The following is a 21,085-nucleotide window of genomic DNA, read 5'->3' as shown; positions in this document are numbered from 1 at the left end:
CAACCAGCGGTCCAGAAGACTAGGGCATATCTCAAAGATACTAAGGACATGCTCTCCTTGCTTGAGAGTAGAAATGACATAGGGCCCCTTCTGATGGCTACAGCAGACGTGTCATCCCTTTACACGATCATCCCACATTTTCTTGCATGCGAAGCCACCAAATGGGGACTTCGTAGACATTCCAACTTGCCCTGTATCCAGAGGAAATACATTGTCAAATGCCTGGACTTCTGTCTTAAACATAGCCATTTCTGGTACAATCACGAATACTATCAGCAAACAACTGGTGTTGCCATGGGGGCTAAGTTTGCCCCAAGTGTGGCGGGACTTTTTATGTCTAAATGGGAAGAGGAATCTGTGTTTTTGGAACAACATGAAGATTTAGTTATGTACAAAAGGTACATAGACGACATTTTTATTATCTGGAAGGGAGATCGTTGTGGCCTTGCTTTGTTTTTTGAGAAACTAAATATCAACTCTAAAAACATTACTCTTACGTGGCAAATTGAAGAGAAACAGATCTCTTTTTTAGATCTAGAAATTTCTCGGATCAAAGATAAGTTTGCTACGAAAACGTTCTTCAAAAATGTCGATCGCAATAGCTATCTTCCCATTACGAGCTGCCACCACAAAAACTGTCTTTTTAACATCCCTAAAGGTCAACTTCTTAGACTTAGGCGCAACTGCACAAATACCGAAGACTTCCGGTTGCAAGCCAATATGATTGGCGACAGATTCAAACAGAAAGGCTATGAAGACTCTTTTATCCAGGAGAAAATTGAAGAAGTCATTAAAGTACCTAGAAGTGCTCTCCTAGAGATAAAAGAGAAACCAAATAATAAACCAGATTTGGTCCCTATGATATTGGACTATAATATTCACCATAAGAAAATCGAGAAAATTATTAATCGACATTGGCACATCTTGAAAGCGGATACCAAACTGAAAGAGATTCTACCAGAGAGGCCTAAATTTATATATAAAAGAGCCCCAACTCTTAGAGACCAATTGGTCAAAAGTGTCGTAGATCCACCAAAGAAACAATTTACCTTTTTCACAGGCAAAGGGTTTTATCCGTGCAAAAGATGTTACGCCTGTACCCGTACCAAAAAACCTAATCCGAAGGTATCGTCCTTTAAATCCAACAGTAATGGGACAGAATATGAAATTAATGAATTTATTGGTTGCAACACTGAGGGCGCTGTCTATGCGCTCGAGTGTAGCTGCGGCCTACAATATATTGGCCGAACCAAAAGGTTGCTTAGGATACGGATTAAAGAACATGTGGTCAATATCCAGAATGGATTTGACAAGCATAGTGTATCTCGACATTTCGACACAGTCCATAACAGGGACCCCTCACATTTGAGATTCTGGGGTATTGCACCTTATGTCAGGCCATGGAGAGGTGGACATAAGGTGAGGTCTCTAAGCCAGCTAGAATCTAAATTTATTTTCTGTATGGATACTTTTGCACCAAAGGGTCTTAATATAGATTTTGACCTTAATTGCTTCCTTAGCGATTTCTGAGAGTGTCCTATTGACCTACCCTCCCTCTTGCGTACCAGTGGGTTTTTACTTCCGTCCTGTTTTTTCAGCGTCTACTTCTAGTTTTCAATCTAGGCACCACCCTGCTACCATATGGTTGTCTTATATATATTTTATATATATATGTGTCATATATCTGTCTGTATTTATACCCAGTCGTCAGACATGTCCGCTCTGCAGCTCCTCTACTTATTTTATACCACACCTATTGTTCAATTGAACATAGCTGTTTTTATATTTACAATATATTTTTATATATATTTTATGTGTTTTTATTCATGCCTGACTACCCACCTCCAGGTGTCCTGGCTTTTAAATTTGGTATCCTCTCTGTGTCCCATTTATATACTTTTTTACAAACAGTCTCCTAAGCTGGAGCGCTGTGAGAGGTGTGTTGGTTTTCAATTTGGCAGCCACCTAATTGCTTTATACACAGCCTCATGTATCGTTCACCCATGCTTTTATACCTGTCTAATTATAGTATTTTTACCAGTCATTACTGTCCCCCATGTATATCGTTTTTTTCGTCTGCAATAAGATGCAATGCACTTATTATGGCTTGTTTTTTGGTGTGTGGCCCACGTATACGTTTCCTATGTGTACATTGCTGCCTGGTTTGTTTTTCTGTTTAAGACCTAGGTATCATGGCGTCCTGTCCAACGCTAGCAACACATAGGTATACTACATTGAGCTACAACAAAATGGCCGATGGACATCCAGTCTATTAGACGTTTTTACAGCCTATTTAAGCCCATTGCTTACACCCTGCGTTATCCCCTGAAGAAGTCATGTGATGTGACGAATACGCGTAAGGGAATAGGAGTTACAGAGCCGACACAGACCGACGGCGATGAGACGAGCTCACCGCTCGTAGGTGTTTTGCTTCTGCCCCAATTTTAAATGTGAGTTTTTACTTTGCTGCTACTTGTACTCTAATAAATTTCACAAGATACTGCACCATGGGCCTTCCTCTCTTTTCTTCCATCTTGTACCCCCTGAGCACTGGCTGATACCACGGACAGGAGGTGGAAGATACAGAGAAGGTGGAAGTGAGAGTTGTTTTGTCTGTCAGTGATCCTCCAGCATACCAGTTCCGGATACGAACGCGGTGTTCGTGGAGATAGGTCCACTATTCACAGCCTCAATGTGAGTGCATGTATACGTTATATATCATTTGCAAGGTTTCCCACAGGATTATGCTATTATCCATTGATTTTTGCTTCCATGTTTGTATGAATATTTGATGAGGAGCCCCCTTCATCTCAACCTCAATCCGTGTGACTGCACCCCCTAGGGAGACATTGTTTGGTACTTTGAGCCATCCGTGCTATGGCTCTGAGGTGAGCATCTAGTACCACAAGAGGTGTGCGCACCGAAGTTTGCCTACTTTTACACTGGACTGTCTTCTGGGACGTCACTATTTTAAATACCCTTTTTTTTTTTTTCGCATTTTTGCTATACATTGTTTTTGTACACAGTTATTTTGGTTCACATCCGTGCACCTTCACCACTGTGTCTCTGGTTTATCCAGCCTGGTACATTCGTGCCACACCGGACTGTCTTCTGGGATGTCACTTTTTTAAATAGACCATTTTTCACGTATTTCTGTTATACATTGTTTCTGTACACAGTTATTTTAGTTTGTGTAAGCTACTGTTTGGTTCACATCCGTGCACCTTTACCACTGTGTCTCTGGTTCATCCAGCCTGGTACATTCGTGTCACTTTATGTTCACATTATATGTTGTTTATTCACCTTTCTTTCCCTGTAATAGTCACCTAGTATCTATTTATTTATGTATTTATGTATTTCACTTTAGGGTTACCTACCTGTTAGGTATTGAGATCCCCTTCTATTTTTAGTTCACAGCGCTTCACCATCACTTTCCATAGGTAGCTGTGGCTCGGTTTGGGTGCACCCATAGCAAGCTGCTTGATGTGGAAGAACTGAATAGGGAGGGGCCAGGAGCAACGAAGAGGGACGTAAGAAGAGGAGGACCTGGGCTGCTCTATGCAAATCCGCTGCAACAGGGCAGGTAAGTATAACATGTTTGTTATTTTTATAGGGAAAACAATAGACTTTACAATCACTTTATATAGTTCAGTCCTCACTCCATCACCTCATGCCATGATAGCCAATCACTTAGGACTGTACTTTAAAGCGGAAGTTCACCCAAAAAAAAAATGTTTAACATTACATTCAGCCGAGTTGTCAGAATGACAATCGGCTGTTTTTTTTATTTTATCCCCGTACATACCGTATTTTCACCGCCGCTTCTGGGTATGTCTTCTGCGGGACTGGGCGTTCCTAATTGATTGACAGGCTTTCCGACCGTCGCATACAGCGCATCACGAGTTGCGAGTCGGCTCTATACGGCGCCGGCGCACCGACGTTCGGCTTCTTTCGGCAACTCGTGATGCGCAGTATGCGACGGTCGGAAGCCCAATCAATTAGGATCCCCCAGTCCCGCAGAAGACATTCCCGGAAGCGGCGGTGAAAATACGGTATATACGGGGATAAAATTTTAAAAAACAGCCGATTGTCTTTCTGACAACTTGGCTGGATGTAATGTTAAAACATTTTTTTTTGGGGTGAACCCCCGCTTTAACTTTGCTACATATGTTCACACCAACTTACTGCGCCATTTTCCTATCACTCAAGGCTCACTTTCCCTAGGTGTTTAAGGGGCCTTCCATACATTTTGAAAGGTTGTTGTCAATGTCTGTTTCTATCAAGTTTCCTGAAACAATGCACCAGACAGTAAACATCTGTTTTGCCGAGAATGATCATTCCTCTCCTGTTCAATTGTAATTATAAATGTATAAAAAAGGTTTTACAAAATTATTTGTTTAGCATTTTATATGCAGCTGAAAGGCGACTTTAAACGTAGCTTGTTTATATTTGATAACTATCACTGCAGAACTCTTCAAATGTAGCATTGGCCTTTCCTGTAATCTAAACCCCCCAAATAATGTAACATATTGCAGCTTAGGCCCCTTTCACACTGAGGCGTATTTCAGGCGTTTTAGCGCTAAAAATAGCGCATAAATAACGCCTGAAATACTCCTGCCCCAGCATTCTCAATGTGAAAGCCCGAGGGCTTTCACGCTCAGGGTGAAAAAAAATATCCTGCAAGCAGCATCTTTGGAGCGGTGAGAGGAGCGGTGTGTATACCGCTCCTTTACCGCTCCTTTCCATTGAAAACAATGGAACACTGCAGTAATACCGCCGGCAATGCGCCTCTGCAGAGGCGCATTGCTGGCGGTATTAACCCTTTTTCGCCTGCTAGCGGGGGTTAATACCGCACCGCTAGCGGCCGAATACCGCTGGCAAATCCGCGGCAATTGCGACAGTATAGCAACGCTATACCACCACTGCACATACTTCCCCAGTGTGAAAGGGGCCTTACTGATATAGTAAGACACTCACCTTGGTGTTTATGGCAATAATATGGGGCCGCTGCTGTCCAGTATTGCCCCACACTGTGGGGCGAGATGATAATGAAATAGGATAAAGACAGCGCCTGCTCGTCCTAGATGCTAATATGTTCTATGGCTTGTGTCCAATCCACTGAACAAACTTGATACCTCAAGCAATAAATATGTTTTATCAAATATGTTATATGAAGTCAACGCTTGTAAAAATGTATCATATCATGTAAACATCCAATAACTATTAGGCCCCATACTCACGACCAAACATGTCTGCTGAAACTGGTCGGCAGACCAATTTCAGCAGACATGTTCCCTCGTGTGTACAGCCGCGCGGACAGGATTCCAGCAAACAATTGTCTGACAGACCGTTTCTGAGCAGACAACTGTTTCCCGGACTTGCTTTAAAACAGTCCGCTGGAAACCTGTCCGCCCGGACATGTACGGTCGTCTGTACAGACCTACCGTACATGTCCTGCCGCCCGCCATCCCTCGCATGCGTCGAATGACTTCGACGCATGCGTGGAAGCATTTTCAAGGCAGGCCGCCCACGCCGGCGCGTCATTGTCGCGGCGACACCGCGTCATCGACGCGTCGACACCGCGGACACGCCCCGCGTATTGTTTACGCGCGGTCTTCTGTTCGATGGTGTGTATAGCCATCGAACAGAAGTCCCCAGGCAGTCCCCGGCCAGACATGTCCGATGGAAACGGTCTGCAGACCGTTTTCATCGGACATGTCCTGCCGTGAGTACTCGGCCATACACTCACACTGCTGAATGTAGGGATTTATTGGCCCATATCAGACTATTGAAGGTCAGGGTGAGTATGCATATCATAAATGGTGAGGTATCACACAGATTTAAATTTACTGCTCACTAGGTAGAGGAATAAAATATCAATGATCTTTCATGGATCCAGGGTTACATTCCCCAAAGGTAGAAAGGATATTAAAATTCAATCTAGAAGATAGGATCATAGGCCCAGATTCACGTAGATGGGCGCAAACTTGTGCGGGTGTAACGTATCTCATTTACGTTATGCCGCCGCAAGTTTTTCAGGCAAGTGCTTTATTCACAAAGCACTTGCCTGTAAAGTTGCGGCGGCGTATCGTAAATCACCCGGCGGAATTCAAATTCGGCGGGTAGGGGGCGTGTTTCATTTAAATGAAGCGCGTCCCCACGCCGAACGAACTGCGCAATGCACCGTCCCTAAAATATCCCAGCGTGCATTGCTCTAAATTACGTCCAGCACCATTCACATACGACTTACGCAAACGACGTAATTTTATAACTTTTTGACGCGGGAACGACGGCCATACTTAACATTGACTGCGCCTCATAGACCCAAGGGCAACTTTACGCCGGGAAAAGCCTAACGTAAACGTCGTAACTTTACTGCGTCGGACGCGCGTACGTTCGGGAATTCGCGTATCTAGCTAATTTGCATACTCAACGCGGATTTCGACGGAAGCGCCACCTAGCGGGCCAAAAAAAAATGCAGTAAAGATCCGACGGCGTAAGAGACTTACGCCTGTCGGATCTAATGGATATCTATGCGTAACTGATTCTAAGGCCCCATACACACGAGAGGATTTATCCGCGGATACGGTCCAGCGGACCGTATCAGCGGATAAATCCTCTCGAGGATTTGCGCCGATTTCCATCCGATGGAGTGTACTCACCATCGAATCGAAATCCGCGCCAAAATCCTCTGGCGATGACGTGTCGCGCCGTCGCCGCGATGATGACGCGGCGACGTGCGCGACGCAGTCATATAAGGAATTCCACGCATGCGTCGAATCATTACGACGCATGCGGGGGATCCCCTCGGACGGATCGATCCGGTGAGTCTGTACAGACCAGCGGATCGATCCGTGGGATCCGATTCCAGCGGATAGATTTGTTGGCATGTCAACAAATTTTTATCTGCTGGAATTCGGAAATATCCGCGGATAAAGATCCGCTGGAGCATACACACCAGGGGATCCATCCGCTGAAAACGATCCGCTGAGATTTTTCAGCGGATGGATCCTCTCGTGTATGGGGCCTAAGAATCAGTCGCATAGATACGACGGCGCTAGGCAGAGATACGACGGCGTATCTGGTGATGCGCCGTCGTATCCCTTTTGAGAATCTGGGCCATAATGTCGAGTTCAACAGCTACAGTATGTATACAAAATGGCAAGTTGTAAATGACTCAATTAGCTCTAGATTCCAATAAAGGTGCTGAAACATAAACCCTGCTGGATATCAAAATCCTTAAAGTATGGAAAAAATAGTTTGCCATACAGTTCCCCATAAGCACTTAATTTACAAACGGAGGTCTGAGGGCATAGACCATAAGGTTTGTTCTTGGGTAAAAATCTGGTTACAGGGGCATGTCCAAAGGGTGGTGATAAATAACATATACTCAGACTGATCTGGAGTGGAAAGTGGGGTACCCCATGGTTCTGTCTTGGGATCAATTCTATTCAATTAATAAATCATATAGAGGATGGGATAAATAGTTCAGTTTTTGCTGATGACACAAAAAAAAAGCAGGGCGATAACTTAACATCAGGATATAGAAATTTTACAGAGAGACCTGAACAAAATAATGGAGTGGGCAACTACATAGCAAATGAGGTTTAATGTGCAGAAATATAAAGTAATGCACTGGGGGGGCAAAAAACATAAAAGCAAACTACTCACTAGGGGGAGAACCACTGGGGGAATCAAGGATGGAGAAAATAATGCACTTGGGGGGAAAAAAATTAAAAGCAAACTACTCAATAGGGTAAGGTGACCAGATTTTTTAAATGAAATCCGGGGACATATTTTTTTACTTGTAATGGCGGCAATCATCGACTCTCTGCCCGTCACAACCCACCTTACAGCCTGTCAAGTCTTACTCTCCGGGCCCCCGGCTACTACTGGGTGGGGTGCGGAGGAAGTTCACTCCACCAGGGAAGGCAAGGAGATAAACAGGCAGGCGGGTGTCCGGGACTTGAGCCAAGACAGAAGAACATGCGAGCGGAGTTGAATAGGCATGCGCCTGAAACTGAAGAAATAGTCCCTCCGCTCCGACCAGCACATGATCATCAGAAAGGGGCACAGATAATGGAAAAAATGCACCCCCCTAAGCTAGTTGGAGTGGCAGAGCAGGAGTGTGTAATTCAGGATTATTTTTTATTCTGCACTGACTGTCTTTGAAATTGCCCCAGCCTCTTTTCAAATCCAATCCGGGGACAAAACCAGGGACAGACTTGGACCGGGGACAGTGTGCTCAATCTGGGGACTGTCCCCTAAAACCGGGGATTTCTGGTCACCCTACACTAGGGGGAAAACTGCTGGGGGAATCAAGGATGGAGAAAGATCTGGGGGTTCTAGTAGAGCAATAGCACGCAATGTCTAGCTGCAGCTACCAAGGCCGGCAGCATTTTAGCATGCATAAAAAAGGGGATATACTCCAGGGATAAAAGGATAATCCTGCGACTATATAAAACTCTGGTTAGGCCACATCTGGAATACTCTGTCCAGTTCTGGTCACCAGTCCTCAGAAGGGATGTGCTGGAACTGGAGAGCGTCCAAAGTAGGGCAACAAAATTAATAAGGGGACTGGATGACCTCAATTACGAGGAACGACTAGTAGCACTAAATGTATTCTTGCTGGAGAAGAGACACTTGAGAGGGATTTCCAAATACCTCAATGATGATCCCAGCATAAGAAAATAACTATTAGGCCCTGTACGCACGGGCAAGAATCTCGTCAGGAAAAAAACGTAATTTTTCAGACGAGATTCTTGGCAAGAATCTCTTGCCGCCCGAGTGTATGCACAGACCTTTCAAAAGACCGCGGTTCTCTTGAAAGGCAAGAATGCGGTGACGTCATTGCATATGGCGAGCATGTGCTCATCACATTTGATGCCATAGCCGCCATCTTGCTTCACCCTACCTATGCCGTGGAAGCTATCGCGCATGCGTCAAAGTCATTTCGAGCATGCACGGGTTTCCACGGCGACAGGTAAGTATACACACTCTCGGGTTTCTCGTCGGGAAACAGGCCAAAAAGAATCTCGACGAGAAAATAGAGAGCAGGTTCTCTATTTTTCTCATTGAGATTCTGGCCAGATTTCCAGACCAGAAACCTGAAAGCCTCGTACACACGCTTGGTTTACTCGGCAAGAAGAAAGCTCTGCCAGCAGTTTTCTTGCTGGTTCTTGCTGAGAAAACCGAGCATGTGTACGAGGCTTAAGTCTCAGGGAGTATAAGAGGACACAGGGCCACAAAAGGAGATTGGAGTAGAAGCGTTTTAACCTTGGACTAGGCAGAGCATTTTTCACTGTCAGGGCAATAAGTCCATGGAACGCTCTTCCACAATTGGTGGTGGCAGCGGGGAGCATGGATATTTTTAAAAGACTCTTGGATGTGCATTTTAATGAACACAACATACAGGGGTATGGGAAATAATTATAGACCCTGACACGTACACCTACAGACAGGACTGGACTGGGACAAAAATTTGGCCCTGGACTTCATCCAGACTGGCCCACTTTGACAGGTCTCTCCCATGGCAGCCGAACAACTCCTGCACCCCCCGGCCACCCAAGCCCCCTCTCCCCCTTCACTACACACTAGCTATTCTACTTTATTAGAGTAGAATGGCTTATACTGGTACTCTTATAGGCAGTACCAGTGGGGAAGCTAGACATTATTTCACCCGGGGCAAAGATTAGGCAGAAGTGAGAAACTCCCAGGCCATAGCTGTTGAGTCAGCTGTCTGTCCCCTCCCCCATGCTCCTCTATTGTCCCCCCTGCTCCTCTGGTCCTCCCCTTGCTTCTCTGTTCCCCCCCAGGTGAGCGCTGCGGGAAGGGAGAGACAGAGGAGCGGAGGGGGGAGGCGGTCCACTGTCACTGAAGCCGGCCCACTGAGCCATCGGCCCACCAGGAAACTCCCTGTAGTCCCAATGGCCAGTCCATCCCTGCCTACAGAGGTTAAACTGGATGGACTATTGTCTTTATTCAACCTTACCAACTATGTAACTATGTAATGGTGTTGAAACAAAAATGGCTTGGGTAAAAGCAGAGGAAAGCATTGTCAAGGGAAGTACTCTGATCTCTGTGATAGGTAATCAATACCTGGAAGTGTTACACTGACACATTACTTAGCATGCTGCATTTAACATAAAAAATATATGTAATGTTAGGCCCACTTTAACAGCTTCAGATCTAATATGACTGAGGTTCATTTAGGCTGCTGTATGATGGCTTATGAGGTTTGCCCTGAGAGATTTCTGTCTAGAACTTGCAGCTTGGGATGATGCTCTGATTAGGGTCTAGAAACACGACTATATCTCAGTGCTAATGTTGGGCAGACACATGACTGCTGAAGCAAAGCAAATGAATGTATTTTCCATTTCCTAAATTGTTCTTTTCCCACATGGGCCCTCAAGGAGACTTTCCCAAACCGATCGAGTAAAAGAAGTTCAGTGGGCTCTAAAAGGTCAATGATGATAAAAAAAAGAAACGGGAGATCATTTTACATTAATGTCCTAATTGTTTTTATTGCATAATTTTATTCAAATGTCAAACTTAATCTAGACTTGGTTTGTCCCAGGTTGCAGTCCCTTAATATCTTCGGCTGAGACATAATGAACCTTTTTATATCCCTATAATGTCAGTCTTTTGAAAAACATGATTAGCTCCATGGATTATGTAATGGGCAGATGACTAGACAATTTTTCAAGGATGAAATTCTGTTATGGGCGATATTACTTAAGATGAAATTAAAGAGTTTTTATGTTTTAGAGCCAAATTTGTAATTAGCAATTGGGGTAAAGATCTCTTTTCAAAATTATTGATAATTAAAAGAAAGTTTCAACTTTCTGCGGAAAGCAGCTTACGATGTTCTATCTTAAAGTAGAACTAAAGGTAAAACTTTTCTTTTTATTTTACGATAGTGTGAAAAATAGCATCAAATGGTAGAGTTTTACAGGACACCGCCACTTACTTCCTTCTTTTTAAAGACTTTTCTTGCCCAAGTATATTAAAAGAAAGTTCCAGAAATCAAAACTTTCCCTTGCAGGGGGGTTTCAGCAACTTTCTCTCTTGCAAAGAACAAACACATGCAGCCTCCTGGCTTACTCTTATGCCGTGTACACACGATCAGAAATTCTGATAACAAATGTTTGATGTGAGCTTTTCGTTGGAAATTTCCAACCGTGTGTAGGCTCCATCGGACATTTGCTGTCGGAATTTTCGACCACAAAAATTTGAGAGCTGGTTCTCAAATTTTCCAACAAGAAAAGTTCTTGTCGGAAATTACGATCGTCTGTATGCAATTCCGAAGCACAAAAATTCTACGCAAGCTCGGAATCATTGAACTTCATTTTTCTCGGCTCGTCGTAGTGTTGTACATCACCGCGTTCTTGACATTCGGAATTTACGACAAGAATTGTGTGACCGTGTGTATGCAACACAAGTTTAAGCCAAAATTCAGTAAGGAAAAAAATCCACGGTTTTGTTGTCGGAATTTCCAATCGTGTGTACGCGGCATTACACTGCTTCTCTGGCCTTAAATTTTAGGCTTTTGTCTAAAAAAAATTATGTTACAGATGATGGTCATAGACTGAGGACTTACTGGAGGAAATGGTCAGAGACTGTCTTCTTGCAAACACAAACTTTGTCCTTACAGCTTGCAGCCCCTTGTTGCATTGGCTCCCACCTCCCTCCTAGGCGGAGCCCTCCTGACTGCTAGACAAAGGCCAGTATGCCAGGGTGGAGTCCAGAACCATTATCAGGTCACCGTGAAACATGGTGGTGGCAGCATCATGTTGTGGGGATGCTTTTCTTTAGCAGGGACAGGGAAGCTAGTCAGAGTTTATGAGAAGATGGATGGGGCCAAATACAGGACAATCTTAGAAGAAAACCGTATGCCTTGTACACACGAGTGGTTTTCCCATTGGAAAAAAAAACTATGGTTTTCCCGACGGAATTCCTCTCAAGCCTGCCTTGCATACACATGGTCACACAAAGTTCGGTAAACTTTTGACTGCCAAGAACGCGGTGACGTACAACACTACGACGAGCCAGAAAAACTAAGTTTGATGCTTCTGAGCATGCGTCGACTTGATTCTGCGCATGCATATTTTTTTGCGTGTTGAAATTGCATAAAGACGAACATTTTTCCCACTAAGATTTTTTCCTGACGAGAAAAAAAGAGATCCTGCTCTCTTTTTTTTCCGGCAGTTTTCCTGTTGGAAAAAGTCAGATGGAGTATACACATGGTCGGTATTTCCGGCCAAAAGCTCTCATCTGATTGGAAAACCGGTCGTGTGTACGGGGCATTAGAGTTTGCAAAAGACTTGAGACTGGGGATTAGATTCACCTTCCAGCAGGACAATGACCCTAAACATACAGCCAGAGCTACAATGGAATGGTTTATATCAAAGCATATTCATGTGTTAGAATGGCCCAGTCAATGTCCAGACCTAAATCCAATTGAGAATCTGTGACAAGACTTGAAAATTGCTGTTCACAGACACTCTCCATCCAATCTGACAGAGTTTGAGATATTTTGCAAAGAAGAATGGGCAAAAATGTCCTTCTCTAGATGGGCAAAGCTGGTAGAGACATCCCCAAAAAGACTTGCAGCTGTAATTGCAGTGAAAGGGGGGCTGAATACAAATGGACGCCACACTTTTCACATATGTATTTGTAAAAAAAAATTGGAAAACCATTTATCATTTTCCTTCCACTTTTGTTTTGGTCTATTACATAAAATCCCCAATTAAATGTAAAAATGTAAGCACATGCATCATTACATATATTAACAAACATAATCATATATGTCGTTTGATCAAGATGAGCTAGACTCACTTAAATGCTAGACAAAACCTCTGTTTTCGTAGCAACTGGATTGTTTTTTTTTTTACTATCTTTGTATTAAAAACTCAATAAAAATCGATTGAAATTAAAAAAATATGGGGTGTTCTATGAATGGTGGGGGTGTCAGGTGAGTGATCCTCTGTGGCCAATGAGCATAGGAAAAGGTGCAAGTGCAGGACACGATAGGTCTCAATGATCATAGTTCATAGCATTAAAGTGGCACTAAAGGTTCGCAGATTATTTTTTTAAATATAAAACATGTCATACTTACCTCCACTGTGCAGCTCGTTTTGCCGAACCCTGTCTTCTGGGGTCCCACAGTGGCTGTCTCTGCTCCTCCCCGCATCAGATAACCCCCTCTGGGAAGCGCTCTCCCAAGGGGGTTACCTTGCGGGCCGGTCCTGAGTCCTGTTGTCGATGTCCATTGCCGCAGAGTACAGGACTGGGCTCCGCCCCCCGGCGCCCGCATCATTAGATTTGATTGACAGCAGCGAGAGCCAATGGCTGCGCTGCTATCAATCTATCCAATGAAGAGCCGAGAAGACTGGGCAAAGGAAGAGCGCATTCATGACGCTGGACTTTCCAGGGCTCAGGTAAGTAAAAGGGGGGGCTATAGGATGCATTAAAGTGAAAAAACATGAACCTCTACAACCCCTTTAACTACTACAGTGATTTTCAAAATCCCCATTGGCCCTCTGGATATAAGATATGGATACTTACATTGAGTCAAGTTGGACCATTGAATATATAAACCTTAGAGCACCTTTGGATATAAACAAGTACTAAAGTGACAATATCAGCTGCAAAATAAACTTGCTAAAAAAGCAATAAACAGTGAGAGAAGAAGATTGCGATAGAAATAGTCTAATATAAGTACTGGACAAAACAATATCATCAAACAGATTATATATATATATATCATTGGATCTAGATCATTAACAGTCCCATATGGTGCTCATGCTCAATAGATGTATCCTATGGAGTAGTGCTTAGACTAGGTGCCCCACATAGATGTACACTCACCCCTGTGTTGACCACCTATCGCTAGTATGGTCTGGTAAGAATGTTGGGATACCCCAAAGCAATTCCTTAGGATGGCGTCTGGAAGTTGAGATGAGCCTTATCCTTGCTGTGCCTTTTTGAAGCCATTCTTCCCTTTAATCTTGATCTACCTTTTGGGCATTTCCCTTCAGGTTCATATAAATTCCAGGACTTATTTTTCATTTTTTTTGTTAGCTAACAATGGTCCAACATTGGGTGTTGACCACCTATCGCTATTATGGTCTGGTAAGCATGTAGGGATACCCCAAATCAATTCCTTAGGATGGTGTCTGGAAGTTGAGATGAGCCTCATAGGGATGGATGGGGATGAAAAGGACAGGAAGAGAGCCCCATTGCGCAATGCCATATAAAATAATGATTTATTCCACAAATATAAAAAGTTCACATTTACATTGCTGAGTGCATGATAGTCCTGGCACCCGGCGTGTATAACGTCCAATTCAATCTACGTAGGAATCGGCGTCCTGGTGCATGATTCCCGGGTAGATTGAATTGGGCGGAAGTAATGCGATGACATGGTAAGGCCCCCTACACACGAGAGGATCGATCCGCTGAAATTGATCCGCGGATCGGTTTCAGCGGATAGATCCGCTGGTGTGTACGATCCAGCGGATATTTATCCGCAGATATATTTCGGGCCGAACGATTTCCAGCGGATAAAAATTTCTTAACATGCTAAGAAATCTATCCGCTGGAATCGGCTCCAGGGGATCGATCCGGTGGTCTGTACAGACTCACCGAATCGATCCGTCCGAACCCATCCCTCGCATGCGTCGTAATGATTCGACGCATGCGTGGAATTCCTTATATGACAGCGTCGCGCACGTCGCTGCGTCATCATCGCGGCAACGGCGCGACACGTCATCGCGATGGGAATTCGGCGCGGATTTCGATCCGATGGTGTGTACACTCCATCGGATCAAAATCCTCAGAGGATTTATCCGCGGAAACGGTCCGGAGGACCGTATCCACGGATAAATCCTATCGTGTGTACTAGGCATAATACCTTGATGTTTCGGCTAAACCCCAAGCCATCATCAGGAAGTAGTCCTATCACCAGGATGCTGAATACAGGGGCTATTTATTTCCAGTAGACATGTGCGTTACCATTTGAAACAAATGGATTTTCGTACAAACTTTTTTGTATTCGTACATTCGGATCAATTCGAACATCCGAAAAGCTGAAAGAACCAAAATTCTAAAATTACGGAATTACGAATAAGCAAAATAACGAACAAGCGAAAATACCAACGTATGATTGGACAATCTTACTAAAATACGAAACACCGAAAAAGCAAAAGAACGAAAATGACATCTATAACGAACGATTTGCATTCCGTATTTTAAATCCTCTGTCTGTTCGTATTTTCATTCGTATGTTCGTATTTTCATTCGTATGTTTGTATTTTCATTTGTATGTTTGTATTTTCATTCTGTGTGTTTTGTAAATCCGTTTCTTTGTCTGTTCATAAATTTGTGTACTTGTATCGTTCTTTCGATTGGGCACTGGCTAGTGTAGTTAGTGAGTAATGTATCTTACTTAATATCTTAGCCAATCAGCTCATCTCTTTTGTGCTGAGTCACATTGTACAGTGTAAAGCCTCGTACACACGATCGGACTTCAAACAAACTTTTCCGTGGATTTTTGTCTGAAGGGAGTTGGCCGGACTTTTGAAACCAAAAAAGTTTGTCCGATAGAGCGTACACACGGTCGGATTTTTTGGAAAACGCTCATTTTGACATTTGTTGGCAAAAAGTCTGACCGTGTGTACGGGGTTTAAGAGAAAGTATATCTTAATATGGATTAACCGCGTGTTGCTATGTATTTACGAAAGTACAAAATTATTATCTAACAAAATTACGAATTTCGAATCAACGAAAATAAATTAGACATAATTACGAATCATTCAGTATAAACGAAAATAAAACTGTTACGAAAATACGAACAGGTCCGAATAGGAAAACTTGCATCTTACGAAATACGAACGGGTCCAAATCGGAAGACTTGAGTCTTACGAAATTACGAATCTTTACAAATCTACGGAACGAGACGAAACGGAACAAAAAAATACGAATTTTTTTGTTGTGCACATGTCTACTTTCCAGGGCTGATTACCCTTCATTTTAATCGCCTGCTATACACGCCGGAATGAGGCTCTCTTCCTGTTCTTATCCCCATCCATCCCCAACTTCCAGACACCATCCTAAGGAATTGATTTGGGGTATCCCCACATGCTTACCAGACCATACTGGCGATAGGTGGTCAATAGGGTTGAGCGAACCCGAACTGTAAAGTTCGTTACGGACTTTGGTTTTTTTCCGAACCTGGACCCGAACCCGAATAATTGGAAAAAGTTCAGGTCCGGGATCGGAGTTCGGGAAAAAAAATGCCCCTTTAGGTCTGGTATGGATATTAAGGGGAACCCCGCCGTCAATTTAAAAAAAATTACATGCGGTTCCCCCTAAATATCCATAACCAGACCCGCCGTCAATTTAAAACAAAAATTACGTGTGGTTCCCTCTAAATATCCATAACCAGACCCGTTATCCGAGCACGTTGACCTGGCCGGCCGCAGAAAAGAGGGTGGACAGAGTGCGCCCCCCCCCTCTCCTGGACCGCACCAGGCCACATGCCCTCAACATGGGGAGGATGTCCCCATGTTGATGGGGACAAGGGTCTCATCCCCACAACCCTTGCCCGGTGGTTGTGGGGGTATGCGGGGGGAGGCTTATCAGAATCTGGAAGACCCCTTTAACAAAGGGGACCCCCAGATCCTGACCCCCCCTGTGTGAAATGGTAATGGGGTACACTGTACCCCTACCATTTCACGAAGGAAGTGTAAAATCTTTTTTTATTGAATTTGCGGGGACCTCCGCGCATTTTTTTTTTAAAAGTCCGTGTCCCATTGACTACAATGGGGTTCGGAGTTCGGGTTTGGGTTCGGGTTTCCGAACCCGAACTTTTTTTTTTAAGTTCGGGTTCGGACCCGAACCCGAACATCCAGGTGTCCGCTCAACTCTAGTGGTCAACACCCAAAGTTGGACCATTGTTAGCTAACAAAAAAAATAAAACACAAGTCCTGGAATTTATATGAACCTGAAGGGAAATGCCCAAAAGGTAGATCAAGATTAAAGGGAAGAATGGCTTCAAAAAGGCACAGCAAGGATAGTAAGAAAAAATAAAAATCAGTAGTCACTCACAGCCAAGAACAACCCAACAGGGGCTGGTGCACCAAGGAAGAAAGAGACATACTGGAACCTCTAGATGTCTGTATTTCACCTCTGCTGTCAGTTTAGTAACTTGAAAATGACTCCAGTTTCATTTTTAATTGGTTCTTCATGTGCAATGAAAATGTGAAAATCTCTTTCATTTTGGACGTCTTATAATAATAATAATACGTGATGCTGATAATACTTCATTAATGCATTCTTGAATGCGGTCCCTCAACAATTCAGCAGATACTTTCCCACAGAACACAAGACAATCAGCTTGATCCCTGTTTGAATATTCATGCCATATTTATAGAATACCATTCCATACCAGCAGGTGAGAGTATTTAAATTAAAAATTATTGCTTAGAAATAATCAAGGTGCGGAGTACGCAGGAAAAGCAAATGCAAGCAGTCCACTGGGGGAGATTTATCAGCAAAGGCGGAGAGGTAGTGTGAAAGAGGAGCTGTTATATAACAGGTTTTTTATTTTTAAGAAAGATTTCCCATGAGATGTTGGTGAGATTCATAAATTCCCTCCTCTGCTGGTCAGGAGTGGCGCAGGGCCAATATAAAAAATATAAACCTTTTTTATATGAGAACCCGTTCAGTGTAAAATAACACTGCTGATATAATAATTGTGACGTAAATTTTTTGAATAATGTCATGGTTTTCTATCCACAAGAAGAGGAGACTCATGGATATCCATGTTCTATCATGGTTTTGTGATAGTTTTTTTTATTTTAATTTTTTGAGAAAGATCACAGATACACTTGCAAGAAAAATCAAAATATAACATTTAATAACAGATAAAGATAACAAATGTAATAATTTTAGAAATAAAAGTTTTGGGACGCCTGCCTTTACACGCACATGAAATTTAATGGCATCCAGTGGCGGCTGGTGCTCAATTTTCTTGGGGGGGGGGGCGACACTTTAAAAGCCACTACAGCTCATCAGTTTAGTTTATTAACCACTTGCCGACCTGCCTCTGTCGTTTTACGGCAGCAGGTCGGCTCCCCTGCACGAGAGCACTTAATATAACGTCGGCTCTCGCGCAGGCCACTGCTCTCACGCGCCCCCCGCTCGCCCCCGACCCCCGTGCGCGTGCCCAGCGGACGCGATCGTCACCGGGCACACGCGATCGCTCGTTACAGAGCGGGGACCGGGAGCTGTGTGTGTAAACACACAGCTCCCGGTCCTGTCAGGGAGAGAAATGCTGATCTTCTGTTCATACAATGTATGAACAGAAGATCAGTCATTTCCCCTAGTGAGACCACCCCCCCTACAGTTATAAAACACCTAGGGAACATACTTAAAGTGGGAGTTCACCCGAAAAAAAATTTTTAACATTAGATTCATGCTCATTTTGTCAAGGGGAATCAGGTAGTTTTTTTAAAAACGAAGCAGTACTTACCGTTTTAAAGAGCGATCTTCTCCGCCGCTTCCAGGTATGGTCTTCGGGACTGGGCAGTCCTATTTGATTGACAGTCTTCCGAAAGGCTTCCGACGGTCGCATACATCGCGTCACGAGTAGCCGAAAGAAGCCGAACGTCGGTGCGGCTCTATACGGCGCCTGCGCACCGACGTTCGGCTATTTTCGGAAAATCGTGACGCGATAGATGCGACCGTCGGAAGCCTGTCGGAAGACTGTCAATCAAATAGGAACGCCCAGTCCCGCAGCCCATACCCGGAAGCGGAGGAGAAGATCGCTCTCTAAAACGGTAAGTACTGCTTCGTTTTTAAAAAAAACACCTGATTCCCCTTGACAAAATGAACCTCAATCTAATGTTAAAAATGTACATTTCCGGGTGAACCTAGTGTTAAACCCTTCACTGCCAGTGGCAGTTTTATAGTAATTCAATGCATTTTTATAGCACTGATCGCTATAAAAATGCCAATGGTCCCAAAAATGTGTCAAAAGTGTCCGAAGTGTCCGCCATAATGTCACAGTACCGCTGCTCGCGATATCGCTGATCGCCGCCATTACTAGTAAAAAAAAAAAATATTAATAAAAATGCCATAAAAATACCCCCTATTTTGTAAACGCTATAACTTTTGCGCAAACCAATCAATAAATGCTTATTGCGATTTTTTTTTACAAAAAATATGTAGAAGAATACGTATCGGCCTAAACTGAGGAAAAACATTTATTTTTTATATATATATATATATATTTTTGGGGGATTTTTTTTTATAGCAAAAAGTAAAAAATATTAATTTTTTTCAAAATTGGCGCTCTATTTTTGTTTATAACGCAAAAACTAAAAACCACAGAGGTGATCAAATACCACCAAAAGAAAGCTCTATCTGTGGGGGAAAAAAGGACGCCAATTTTGTTAGGGAGCCACGTCGCCTAACGTCGAATCGCAAAAAGTGCTCTGGTCTTTGACCAGCAATATGGTCCGGAGGTTAAGTGGTTAAATGTAAACCTTGAGCTGGATAATGTTAGATTGGGATTGCTGCAACTAAATCCTGAATACTGGATTAAAAACACTATGAAAAAAAAATGAATGTGCTACCCCTTTAAATAAATGACTAAGGGCTCTTTGATACTGGTTTGCTTCAAAACTGCCTGTAAAATGCCCATGCGTTATAAGGGAGCTATTTTGCAGCACTTTTGGAGTGCTGTTGAGGAGATTTCCATTCATGTCAATGGAAAGGAGCATTTTGGTTTTACTTTTTAACTCCCCAAACATGCTCAGAAGATTCTGCAAGCAGGATTTTTTTCACAGCAATGAAAGCGCCCCGCCCCAGTGGGAAAACATGTGTTGATTTTAAAAGGAAGCATTTTTCTTGAGCTTTTCAGGTGCTTTTATTTTAACACAAAAGCGCTTGAAAAACTCCTCAGGGTAAAAGGGCCCTTTACCCATACAACAGAATATTACATATACAAAATTGCATACAAATGCATCTCATGAATTCATGTGCATAGCCATGGGCGTAGCATAAGGGGTTGCAGAGGTCACAATCGCAACCCCGCCCTTAGCTCCAGGGGGCTGCTGCAGCCTCCCTGTCATATTATCATATCCACAAAGTCCGGCTCCAATGTGCCCTAGGGCTCCATAGCCAATCTCCAGCACTGGGCTTCTACTTTCCCTTCCACAGTCCACACCCCTCCAATCTCATTAGCTGGTGGAAAAGATGTGAGCCATTTCCTGAATGGAGATGAGCATGGGGTGAGGACAGCCCAGGATGAGGAAGTGTCTGTGTTGTGTGCTGGCAACATGGAATGGTAACCGAGCTCAGCGAGGGTAGAGGAGGAGAGTGTCGTCCTGTAGCCACGATGGGACCGATGTCACTGGTGAGGTAAGACACCGCCCCGTGTCTCCTAGTAACCAGCTGGGATTCTCTGTACCCCCCCTCCACCCGGGGAATCCGCTTACCCCACTTCCCTGACAACTGGGGGAAATACACACCTCTGGGAGATGAACTTCCCCCAAAACCTGCCAACACTGACAGAGAAACCATCTGACATTGCTAAAAAATATCTCTTAACACCTCCTAAGGGGCCTCCGAGGGGCTGCAGGCTCCAGATTTTGTGTCACATGGCTCCCCCCCCCAGATCTAAGTTGCGCTTCTGGAAGGAACATTCCCATAGACACACTCCTAAACCTTGTGGACAGCCCAACCAGAAGAGTTGAACTTGTTATAGCTGCAAAGGGTGGGCCAACTCAATATTGAACCCTATGGACTAAGACTGGGATGCCATTAAAATGCATGTGTGTGTAAAGACAGGTGTCTCAATACTGTTGGTAATATAGTGTACACACTGTGGGCCTGATTTACTATGCTATGTGCGCTGCGCTGGTTCATGCGTTAATTAGTACTCCGGGTGGAGGCTTAATTGGGCGCATGAACCAGCGTAGCAGCCGGCGCATTGAAACTAATATGTAAAGCCGCGCCGAACTCCCTATAGAAGTCTATGGGAGAAATCAAAAGTGTTCATTTTAAAGGCTAATCTGCA

The sequence above is a fragment of the Rana temporaria genome, chromosome 5 (genome assembly GCF_905171775.1).
Source record: "Rana temporaria chromosome 5, aRanTem1.1, whole genome shotgun sequence".
NCBI lineage: Eukaryota > Metazoa > Chordata > Amphibia > Anura > Ranidae > Rana > Rana temporaria.
This window is presented reverse-complemented; position numbering follows the sequence as displayed.